The following is a 12793-nucleotide window of genomic DNA, read 5'->3' on the forward strand; positions in this document are numbered from 1 at the left end:
CCCACCTACCAACGAGATTGACGCTCGTAAGCATATAAATCCAGAGCCTATATATAAACATTGGTCGTTTCTTTATCTGTAAACAAATATAATTCATTGGGTTGAGCATACTGGTCACTTCTTTTATTCTTAAATCATTAATTACATTATCTTCATCTATAATATTAATAAATTTTTACATGTTTGTTTATTTATTTATTTATTTATTTATGTGTAATATAATATGTATAGATGTATAATAAAACTTTCGAACGGATGCACCGAATTGAATTTTTTTTTTCCCCCTGCAAGAAGTGAGTCCCTAGATTTTCGTTATCTATATATGGTTCGTAACGAACAACGCCGAGTGACATAAAAAGCACGAAATAAGGGATTTGAGGCCGTTTCGTAAACTTGCCGAAAAAGTTATCTGCCCATAACGGAATTTAGCACTGTCTGTATACACTCGCGGTAACATCTTTCGGCATACGGCAGGAGTTGTGGCGCAATGGATAACGCGTCTGACTACGGATCAGAAGATTCCAGGTTCGAATCCTGGCAAGTTCGTAATAATTTTAACCATTTTATCCAACGTTTACTCATTATCCTTACCCTTAGGGTATTTTTGTTTTTTCGGTGATTTTGTTTTGTGCATACTCCGAGTTCACAGGGTAAGTGTTGATGGTAAGACGAAGTTGAGTGTACTTGATTTTGTGTTTGACTTGGCATTGTGTGTGCCGACGCGGCGCAGCCGCTAGTATATAATATTTTGATTGCAGAAATTCCCCTCTGGACCAAAATACAGTAGGTTTGCAACAATACATGCCACATAAACATTTACTATGTCTAAAATATTAGCCACTGTCTTATGTAACTTTAGAACGACATAAGGTGTCGGGAGTGTGGTTATGAAATCCTCCCCATCATCCCTACTCTCCTGACCTTACAACCTCTGACTTTCACCTCTTCCCAGCCATGAAGTTGTTTTTGAAAGGAAAGCCTTTCCCAGATGATGCAGCCTTGATTTCTGAAGTCACGTCGTGGTTGGAGGACCAACCTGGGGTGTTCTACAGAAACGGTCTCCAGAGCTGTATCAAACGATGGGAGAAATGCATAACTCTGGGTGGTTCCTATGTAGAGAAAGACTAATAACTGTGCCAAGTCTCGTTGCTCTACTCCTATGGAGAGTGTGTCAAACTGACACTTTTTTTATTAGACCCTGAGGAACCATGTTCCATGCAAGAGCGTAAAAAAGGCCAAATTTGGCCTAAAAAAAGCCAATTCTGCAATCCTTAGAAAGGCCAAAGTTTCCAAACAAGATGGCGGCCTCGATTGTCGTACATTTAGTCTAATAAAAATGTTGAAAAATAATAAAAATTACATTTTTTCGGGTTTTATTTTATATAAAAATAAATAATTTTTATAAATTGTCGATTGGCAGCAACTCAGCCATACTCCTCGTGCATCGATCGTCCGTTATTCGGAAAAAAAATTGTATGATCCATTTCTTTCTTGACCGATTTGACCGTGCCCACCATTCTGGTCACCGTCTGCAGTTGCTCATTGCCGACCTAATCTATGAATTAAATGCCAGCTATGTGGTGCTCGACAGAATACAAACGTTACTTGCAAGCAAACATAATCATGCAAGGTAATATTTGAAAATTACTGTTCAAAACGAATCACACAAATTTAAACTATGAATAAATATTTGATAGTAAAAGCTTTAAATAACCTGAAGAAAAATAAGGACATTCTCATGTTTACCTTATGCAATTTTGTCGAGCAGTTTTGAAGCCTATAATGCATCAATAAGCAGAGACGCGCAGACAACCAATGTCTAGTTGTCTGGCATTTAGGTTAAGATAACAGTGCAATATATAATGAAATTATTGTATGCATACAGATTTATATTCATGAACACTAAAAAATGTTTAATTATTTGGGTAAGTTTTAAGTTAGCACGACCCTCGAGTAAATGCGGTATTATGGTGATTAATGATTCTAGTTACGACAAGGATAGACATTTTAGTTATAGCGACCAAGCATGACCAACGACACCCTGTTTTTTCACACTTTTGAATTGTCTTGTGCCTAATTGCTATAAATGTAAATATTTTTATATTTTCAGCAATTTGATATTTATTACAAAGTGTAGTATCTGTTCTGTTATTGGTCAGAGGAGAAGAAATGATTTTATACTGTAGCAAAATTTGATTACTTGTCGCAATCCAAACTTTCTCGTTTGGTGGGGAGGACTGATGGTTTCTTCACATCAAAACCCGACATCGTGTCAAATTTTTGCCCTCGACGGGATGCAAATATATAGGAATACACTCTTTATCTAAAAGATGCAGCGTTGGTCCTAGCCCTGCCTCGGTTGCTTGGAGACTTGGGTAGAAAGTACCAGTCAAGAATCCGTTTTTGACAGTCAACCCGACAGGTACTGGGTCAGTACCTGTGGGACTGAGGTACGCCGCTTGGGTATCATCTAGGAGGTCCACCCTACCAGGCCTTACCACCCGATTTCGAGTAAAGCATGTTTATTGCTTGTTGCCTGAGGCGTCTTTAAAGGGGGATGCTGACGGGGATGCTCAGTCAATCTTTTCTATGCCAAAGTGCCTCTTCTTTAGGAATGCTGGCTTGAGTATCACACCTTCTGGCCTTGTGTCACATCTTGCTGTGGTAGGCAAGTAAATATCTACTTTCGTAGATTTCTATTCGTGAAATACTTGTTGTTTTTTTTATTTTTTGCATTAGTTTCTGTTTTGTTAGCTCAGTCGTTTCGCTGCCAATTGTAATAAATATCGAAACTTGCAAGGAATTATCGCGGATGTCAGACATATCAATTTCGCAGAGACAGCACCAATAAGATTTGGTAAAAATTTTAAATATTCAATATCGCTTTCCTTCTTTGCATTTGAAAAAAAGACGAAAAGTGATGTAAGTTAACAGGTCTCCCCTCTCCTCTTATGATGTAATAGTTATGAATCATTGTTTCTCTTTGGTTGGAAAAAAATAAAATCCAGACAAAGCAAAAATATTTTGAAATTACGTCAATTCATTCTACACGTTTATCACTGAATACAATTAATTTCTAATATTGTATTAACATCCCTCCACCACCGGAAAATGTGACTAAAGGAGAGAAAATCAGGTCACTAGACGTAATATACTGTGATCTCGAAAAAATGATGACTGAGCAACCTTGTCGGCATTCAGCGATAGACGCTTTTAAGGCGATTGGTGATAAACGTAAGGGTAAACATTTTTGGAAGACGGCCTTGTTGACTCGTTTTTTTTTGTTTTTGTTTTTGTTTTTGTTTTTGTTTTTGTTTTTTTCTCTTATAATGCTATCGAATAGCTTACTTTTTCGTTAACCTGTTTGGAAACCAGGAGATTGAACGCTGGTGGTGGGATTTCTTTCAAGCTTGGTTTCCTTGAAGTGATTTACAGAAATACAGGGCTTCATATAGAGACGATTGGATGCATCACAAAACAAGATGCATCCGTTTAATCTACGCATTTTACAAGGGAAATAATATTTCAAAATGATGGGGATTATTTATCTCTTTCCTTCGACTGGATGATGTGACAATGATCGGAAAATGGAATTCGAAGAGCCAGTGCCCAAAAGAGAAAGAGAGAGAGGGGGAGAGCTTTCTAGTCTGCAAAAGATGCCTGGACAGCTCCCTTGTCATTCCCCGATATGAGCGCCTAAGGCGATTAGCAATAAACTAGTAAGGTATGGAGAGTAGACCTCCTAAAACTTCGCAAGACCAGCAACATACCGCACTCAACATGAAACGTTGAAAGGGGGCCAACGCATTGTAGTAGAGTACGTCGCAAAGGAGACAAAACATAGGAAATAGGAAAGAACTTCAACTCCTGTTTCAGCGCGCGACTTTCCGTTACGGCTGTGACGTCACCCACATCTCTAACACGATCATTCTCCCTAACGTGTTCTCTCTCTCTTTCTTTCTCTCTCTCTCTCTCCTTTTTATAGTCTTTTTCTTTTGTCCTTATCGTGATGTCATTTCGCACAGGGCTCGGTATTTGCATATAGCCGCCATATTTTGTTACAAACAGAAAAAAAGACATTTAAAAAATGACCTAGACTCTGTTGGCTTTGGTGTCGAGGGAAAAATCTCGGCTGAATTGAACCACGAATACCCCCCAAAAATAGTCCAAGATCAACTAGTAGTCTACTCAGAACATAATATACGTGAGATAGGCTCTAATCAGAGATATCTTCATGATAGGCATACGTATACCCAATGTAGTTTAGAATTGGCCAGTGTCAGCTGTTATAAAATTTGACTGACTCGATCAAGTGCGGGTTATTGAACTTGGTTGATAATGCAGTTAATGTCAATCATGGTAAAAGTGTTGAGCAAGGGAAGGTGTTTCGTAAAAGTTTTGCTTCAAATAAACAACCGTTTTTTTATGAAGTAGTCACCAAGGTATTGCTGGTTATGAAGGACCTGAAGGCAACTCGGGGATAAGAGTTAATGCGTGTAAGGTGGTCAATAAGACAACAGCCTGATGATCAGTAATGAAAATTGGGTAAAGTGTGATCATTTAAGGGATCGGCTAAACAGTAATTCGTTTACATTGGACTTGAAGAGGACTATATTGTAATCAGCTCGAAAGCAGGCCTGCACCACAGAGTTCCACAGTTATAGAAAAGAAACTGTGTTCATGGAATTTGTGTTTGGATTTAGGCACAGATTTAGAGTCGACTAAATTATTAACAGTGACTGTAGCTAGACAGATGCTTGCTGAGAAAGTCTTGAAGAAGGGACGATAGATTAGAGCTCAGTCGAGCACTTGTTATAGAAATCACGATAGAAAATAACATAAGCTTCTAGGTTTCAAAGCTGGTTTTTAACGTTGTCAAAGCAGGAGAGATTGCCCCGAGAAGCTTCCCTTCAACAGACGTGGCAACAGTACTCGATTTTAGAACGTATTGTTGTGTAGCGGGATACATATTGGGATGACGGGGACTCATGATACAGATGATAATGACATTTCTATAGATTACACACACGATGACGATTGTGACGATTCTTAGGACTTCATATTATTAATCCGGACTGGGATACAGTTCTTTTAGCACAGAGAAAGAGGAGGGGACAGACAATTAATACTTGAAGGGGGTTATACAAAGTTCGCTTACAAATGATGATAGACAAACACATTTACCTTTCAGTTGGTGGAATGACGGCACGAAGACAAAAACAGTTACAAAATATTAGATGATTTCTTTATTGCCCAACCGACCGATTGATGATGTCAGGAATTCAAACTTGTATGGCTAACATTGTCTCTCTTCCACCCTTCTCCTCTAAGGGAATCAGCTCCGAGTCTTTGACTCTAACACTGTGACTGTAACTATCTGATTATCTCCCTGACTCATCTCACTATATCGAGAATCTTCTTTGTTTATGACGTCATAAGTGTGCTGTTTACCAAGGTGACTAAATTTTCACGTGGATTTTTCATATGTCTGTCCAAGCACACTTTTGCCAAACAAAGAATTCCCAATTTTAATTGTTCAACAGTTAACCCATTTTTAATCGTTATCTATAGACTCGCATTGTCCATTCTTTTAACTGACATATTTAATATTTAGTTATTTCTAAAAGAATTAACAATCGACTGCATTCCTAGGGTTTCAATTTATCTTTTATTTTTAACACTTGCTTACAGGGTTCGATCCTAGCCTTTCCTAATATCATTTTCACTTATCTAGCCTGCCTTCTTACTTAAATGAATATCGGGCAGCCCTTCTTATCTAACAGTATTTGGCACTTGTAATTGCGTCTGGAGTGATCTTCGTGGATATTTTAATATTTATAGCTAACTAGTTGGCTGTACTGAGGTTTACTAATGTAGTTTATTTACTTGCTTCTCCACGAAAGCAAATTAAACACAAGGTCGTTTTTTATGTGGGAGAAAACCAGCTCCCACAAAAAGGGGGCACTGTTGCAGTGTCCAAATAAATAGTAATTGTCTCGATATGAAGGATTTCTTCCACATTAACCAAGGCCTAACTACTTAAGTGCAGCATCAGAACAGCTACTACACTGTGATCTTGGCCCGAATATTTACTAATGTAGATGAAGCCAATCAAGCTGCAACTTAATAAAAAGAAATATGCATACACCAACCGCCCGGCCGACAAAGCCCCTGATGAAAATGCACGGACACTTTTAAAATCACAAAAAAGCGGGGGAAAAGACATTCAAACTGACAGATCTCGCCTTCTCCATCAGCCAATCAGCGGCATGGTCGCCGTTCGCTGTAGATATTTTTTTCTACTTGTCTTAAAGAAATGTTTTGCTTCTTTAATGAGTATTTCACACGAAACAGACAATATTTATTACAAGAGAGGTTGCTGTTTATCATTTTTTTTATTTATTTATTTATTCGGTGAAGACATTTTAGGTCATATCTCGTGGCACCTTGCGTATGTCGATGATTGTGAAGCAATCGAACCAAACAAGGTGCAAAAGCTTACACGTTAGTACCGTTACTCGGACGAGGATCGATCTCACGATGGGCACCTCTTAAGGGTAATTGAAACGGTGGATACTTTCGGTTTAGCTGAAATAGATGGGGGGTTTATCTGGTAAAAGAAAATAACAGAGAGAAAAAAAATATATATAAACCTAAAGGAATACGTAATTATCGGAGAAATTAGAAAAAGTGCTCGATGTTTTAAAATAGAGTAATAATGTATATACTACTATAACTATGAATCTCGGTTGTTCGTTTCTCCCCCCCCCTTCATAAGAGACATTACGTCACAATACTATGACGATTATTCCTATTTTGTTTAAATGGATAACGTTATTAAGTAAGACAGAAGCGGATAACTGTACACAGCAAATGACGTCACTAAAAGATGAAATTATCCGCTAAAGCAAAGAGATGGCGGATACTCATGCAAAGTACATGACGTCACACAAAATTATGATGTACTCCATCGAACATAAGAGAGAAGAAGAAAGAAATCATTTATGACGTTTTATCTGGTCAAAAGGTCTGCATCCCCCGAAGGGTAAAATAGTAATAATAATAACCAAGATAGATAAGACCCAGGAAATAGTAAATCTAGACACGGTGGACAAAGAGACAAAACAAAAAACAACATAAGTAGATGAAGAAAACTGACGGAAAATTAATATAAAAATAGGGTTGGGAAGCTGCTTGATTAAAGCTATATCACACGTAATCATATTGACATATCACGCGTAATCATATTGACATATACGTGTAATCATATTGACATACACGGTTGTCGTAAGATTCCCGAAGTTAAGCAGCGTTGAACTTAACCAGTAATAGATAGATGACCATTTGTGACTACCAGGCGCTGTATGTACACGGACGTGGACACTTCTGGCAGTTTCTGCATCCCACCTACACATGCACATGCAAACAAAGATAAAATAGCGAACGTGTTCTGATTTTCGCGTGTAAGATTTATTTTTATCTAGAGTGCGATTCTCAATATATTTACAAAGCTTTTTAAGAAAACTATTTAAACCAATAGATCATGGTCAAACCGATGTCGATCGAAATTTGTCCTATTTTTTTTTTCTCGGTCGATTGAGGTCTTTATTATTGTCTTGATCCTAATCATACAAAGTTAATAACAGGAAACAAAGTATGTATATATTATTTAATTGGAATTTATTATTGAGATGAGTATTTTTTTAAATTTATTTATTGCGAACAATTATCCTCATCTTTTTTTTTTTTTTTAGTTGTTGTTTTACGACGTTTCGATCAATTATTCCTCTGAACCTCGTCAGGTGGTAACCGCGACGGGATCGGAACTCCGAATCTCCTAACTGCATCCTGAGAAATTACTGCCTTCTATAGTTGTTGTCGCCTCACCATGTTTTGGCCAAGTAAGTCTCTGGACGGCTTCGGATAGGATTAAAACCGCTATTTTCAGGGCCCGAGGCGGTGAATCTCTACGATTCCAGATGAGCATTGTCTGAAGATAGCGGTTTCAATCCTATCCAAAGCCCCCGGAAGCTTATTTGGCCAAATGGTGGTGAGACGACAACAACTATGGAAGGCAGTTACTAAGTTGCTAAACTTCGGAAAATAGTTTTTCCTATTACTATTAAGCCTTAATTGTTTGCATATATGTATATAATTGTTTGTATATATGTATATAATCGTATGTATATATGTATATAATTGTTTGCATATATGTATATAATTGTATGTTTATATGTATATAATCGTATGTATATATGTATATAATTGTTTGCATATCTATATTTTTATAAAGTAATAGGGTTCGTGTGTTTCTGTCTGTGTGTACAGCTCTCCATCATCAAAGAAATATAAAGGAGGTAAGAGGGTAGATCCCCCTGGTAGAGAAACATTAGAACCCATTTTAGGATGTTTCTGTTATGGGAGACAAAAGAACCAATGCCTAATTTCTTTATATACTAGTCTACAAACCACCCCCATATCGAATGACTTATGCTCATTTGCATATCACATTATATTAAATCTCTTTAACTAATTACCTCGACCTTATTACATATTGGAAATATTCTAATCATTTCAACTGTACTATTTACAAAATCTATTTAACATTTAATTAGTTAATATATTTTCATTTAATTTTATATTCGATTTATTTCACTTTACGTATATTATCAAAACAATTCATTGGCGAGCAAAGCTTTATGTTTTGGGATTGTATTGAAAATGTAATGGAAATTTCAATTTCGTTCCGTTTTAATCTTTTATATTTTACTTAAACAAAAACAAATATTTTAAAATAAAACTTTATTAAAAAATAAATAATTTTATTTTTAAATGAAAAAAATCAATTTAGTAAAATAATTGTATTAAACACCCCCAGCCTTGTCAGCAAACCTGTAAACCTATAAAAGTTAACATTTCGAATGTAAACAGTGATTTTTCGATTTTGTTAGCGCTTGCCGCAATTAAAGACAATTAAAACGGAACTAACTTTATTTCCATTCTATTTTTTAAACAACCCCCAAAACATAACGCTCTCTTCCAGTTATAGCCAATTTTTTTTAATTAAATAAAACAGGTCAAAATAAACAGATAAGCGCATTTTCTTTTACATTTTTCTTACAAGCATTGTCATTTAACCAACTGCAGGATATCGTTACTTTTGTGGGGTTGTTTTGAAAATGGCACGGAGATTATAATTTCGTTCCAATTTAATCTTTCTGGTCGAGCCTATTTCGAAAGCCTGTTTATCATAGATTTGAACTACAAATAATTTATTACATTTTGATTATTACTATCTCAAGACTTAAAGCTTATATTTATTTCATTTTTCTATTTATATATTGAATTAGTTATTTCCAGTCTTATTTAAACTTAGTGCTTTCTTTAAACCGGATGAACCTTTTATAAAAATATGAGTTTAACGTAAAGAACACGAACAAGGTTTTATTCAACTGAATTTCTTCCAGTTTACTAACAAAATATATAAATTTAAAAGAGATATAAATAATAAAATAAAAAGGTTATGTAATTTAAAAGAAATACACGTACTCACAAAAGCAGAACTTTTTTTTACACATTTTTTTCTTTAAAACCATAACAATGAGACTAACAATTACCTAGATCTTAGTAATTATTTGTTTTAATAGAACTGTTTTAATTGTACTGTTTACTTAGTTAACCTAAGTTGGTATTACATTTATTTTACATTTACTTTTTTTTTTTTAATTATTACTTTTAGACTGTGACGTTTACACCCGGAAGTAATGAGTCACACGTAGGTCGCTTTTATTCATTCCTTTTGGTCAAGATCAAAGTGTAGTATCTGTTCTTCAGATGCTGCACTTCATTTTCTTGTTCTCTTTCGGTGGAGGAGAAATCCTTCACGACTAAGACAATTTTTATTTTTGTACCTTTTCTCCACGTTAAAAAACGACCCTGGTGTCTAACTCTGTCCCGTGGGGAGGCATAGTAAATAGGTACAATATAATTGTTTATAATTGTACTATTCAGAAATATTATTTATAGTTCGTCCATTTCAGTTAGTATACATTTCCTTTACGCTTAATTAATTTACAATCATTAATATCGTTAAACAATTCCGTTTAAAACCGAAATTATGCCACCCAAACGAAGTAGAAACGAAAGTGAGGAAGAAAGAATGGAAAGATTGGAAGCTAATAGACTAAGAGTTGCTGCAATTCGCTCCAATGAAAACAATTCAGATAGAGAAAGACGTCTAGAACTTAACAGGATACGTCAAAGAGAAAGGAGAGCAAGACTGTCAGATTTGGAAAGAGAAACCCAACGTGAAGCTGACAGAACTAGACATGCTGTAAGGCGGTTAAATTCATCACAAGATGAAATTCAAGAAAGGCAAAGATATGCACTGGAAAGAGAAGCAATATTACGATCGAATGAATTATATGAGGTAAGTAGACGTACACAAGGTCAGTTGAGAGTGGCTCAACGACATCAGAATGAATCGGAAACCCAACGAAGCTTTCGCCTATACCAAGGGCAACAACGAGAGGCTGCATGGAGAGAGAGTATGACTTTGCCCCAGCAATTGACAGAAAACGAGGCAGCTAGACAACGAATGACTGCTTTGAGACACCATGAAATAGAACACTGCAATAGAAAAGGATTGCTCTACAACAAAAATGACTCTCTCACTACAGCTGATATAGGAAAAATGGACAAAGTATGTCAACATTGCTCAGCTGTAAAATTTAAAGGAGAAACCCCTGGTTGTTGTTGTTCTTCTGGCAAAGCTGTGCTTGATAGCTTTCCACCACTGCCTCAGTTGCTTCAAGATTTGCTCTCCGGCAATGGTCCCATCTCTAAAGATTTTCTGCAAAATCTACGCAGTTATAACAATTGTTTTGCAATGACATCATTTGGTCACAAAATTGCGGCAGTACATAGGTGGAATCCTTCTTTTAGAATTCGAGGCCAGGTTTGCCACCAGATTGGGAGTCTTTTACCACCTGAAGATGAAACAGCAAAGTTTATTCAAGTCTACTTCTTGGATAGTCTGGAAGAGGAACTACATAATCGGGGACGTGACAGTAGACTCAATAGAGACATTCTCCAAAGTCTGACTGAATTTTTACATGAGAACAACAGCTTTATTTGTCAGCTGAAAACAACAAAGGAGAGGATTGAAGAAGAACACTTGGTAGAACATAAAGTTGTCATAAGGGAAGACCGAAGGCCGCAAGAAGAGCATCCACGGCGATTCAATGCTCCAACAACAACGTATGAGATTGGAATATTAATGGAGAATGAACCAACAGCTAACCGGGATATTGTCTTGCGTTTTAGAAATGATACATTAAAATGGATCTCCGAACTACATCCCCTCTACGATACTTTAATGTACCCGTTAATGTACCCCTATGGTTCTCCATCTTACAACATCTACATGAAGGCATCCAATGGGCGAAAAGTTACCCAACAGCAATTTTATTCGTACCATTTAATGACTCGGCCTGGAAACTATTTTCTCTGGTACCGAAGGCTATTTCAACAATGGCTGGTGGATGTGTACTGCAAGATTGAAACAGAACGTTTACAGTTCCTGAGGCGTGAGCAACAGACCCTGAGAGCTGACAATTATAGCAACTTGAGAGATTCAATTCTTAGGGAGGATGGGAATCCAGAACAGTTTGGTCAACGAGTTGTACTTCCGGCAACTTATACAGGAGGCCCTCGATACATGTTTGAGCATCAAAGTGATGCCATGGCATATGTTCGGCGAATGGGCCGAGCCGACCTCTTCATCATGTTCACAACAAATCCAAAGTGGACAGAAATTACAGAAAATTGTCTTCAAGGGCAAGACCCTCAGGATCGTTCAGATATTGTTGCCAGGGTTTTCAGGCAGAAGCTAAAAAAGTTACTTGAATTTATTAAAAAGGGAGGATTTGGCAGGTTGAGGGCTTTCCTGTACAGTATTGAATATCAAAAAAGAGGACTGCCGCATGCACACATCCTCACCTGGCAGGCCCCAGAGGACAAACTTCTACCAGAAAAAATGGATCTCTGCATATCTGCAGAGATCCCTGACAAAGAGGAAGATCCTGATCTTCATGCTAAAGTGATGGCACATATGGTGCATGGACCTTGTGGACCATTTAATCCAAATTGTCCATGTATGATTGACAACAAATGTTCCAAAAAATACCCAAAAGAATTTCTTCAGTGTACCAAGCAAGGCCAAGACTCTTACCCCAAGTACAGGCGAAGAAAACCAGAAGATGGAGGCCAGACTGGTACAATAAGGATGAAGAGAAATGGTCGGTATGTTAATCAAGAAATAACAAACCAGTGGATTGTTCCGTACAACAAGGTCCTCCTTCAGCAGTTCAACGCTCACATTAACGTAGAAATTTGCAGCTCGATCCAAAGCATCAAATATGTCCTCAAATACGTGAATAAAGGATGTGATCAAGCAGTGTTTGAACTACAAAGAACTGATGGAGCAGCTAACCAACAAGGCCAAGTACAAAGTCACATTGTGGATGAGATCCAGCAGTTCCAGAATGCAAGGTATGTCGGCAGTTCAGAGGCAGCCTGGAGGATATTGGAACATCCCATCCATGAACATTTCCCCCTAATTGTACAACTTTCTGTTCATCTTGAAAATGGGCAGCGTGTCATGTTCTCAGCTGATACTGCTCTGGAACGAGCCCAAGGTCCACCGCCTGCCACAACTTTGACAGCATTTTTTCAACTCTGCCATGAGGATGACTTTGCAAGGGGTCTCAAATACGTAGAAGTCCCTGAGTTT

At 37.2% G+C, this 12793-nt stretch overlaps 1 non-coding gene across 1 annotated transcript; it reads left to right on the forward strand.

Moving 5' to 3' along the window:
- Nucleotides 1-473: 473 nt before the first annotated feature.
- Nucleotides 474-546, forward strand: Trnar-acg (transfer RNA arginine (anticodon ACG)). The gene has a single exon. It is a non-coding gene; the product is annotated as a tRNA-Arg (tRNA).
- The last annotated feature ends 12247 nt before the right edge of the window (nt 547-12793 follow it).

The sequence above is a fragment of the Euprymna scolopes genome, chromosome 21 (genome assembly GCF_053919585.1).
Source record: "Euprymna scolopes isolate OS-2025 chromosome 21, ASM5391958v1, whole genome shotgun sequence".
Taxonomy (NCBI): Eukaryota; Metazoa; Mollusca; class Cephalopoda; order Sepiida; family Sepiolidae; genus Euprymna; species Euprymna scolopes.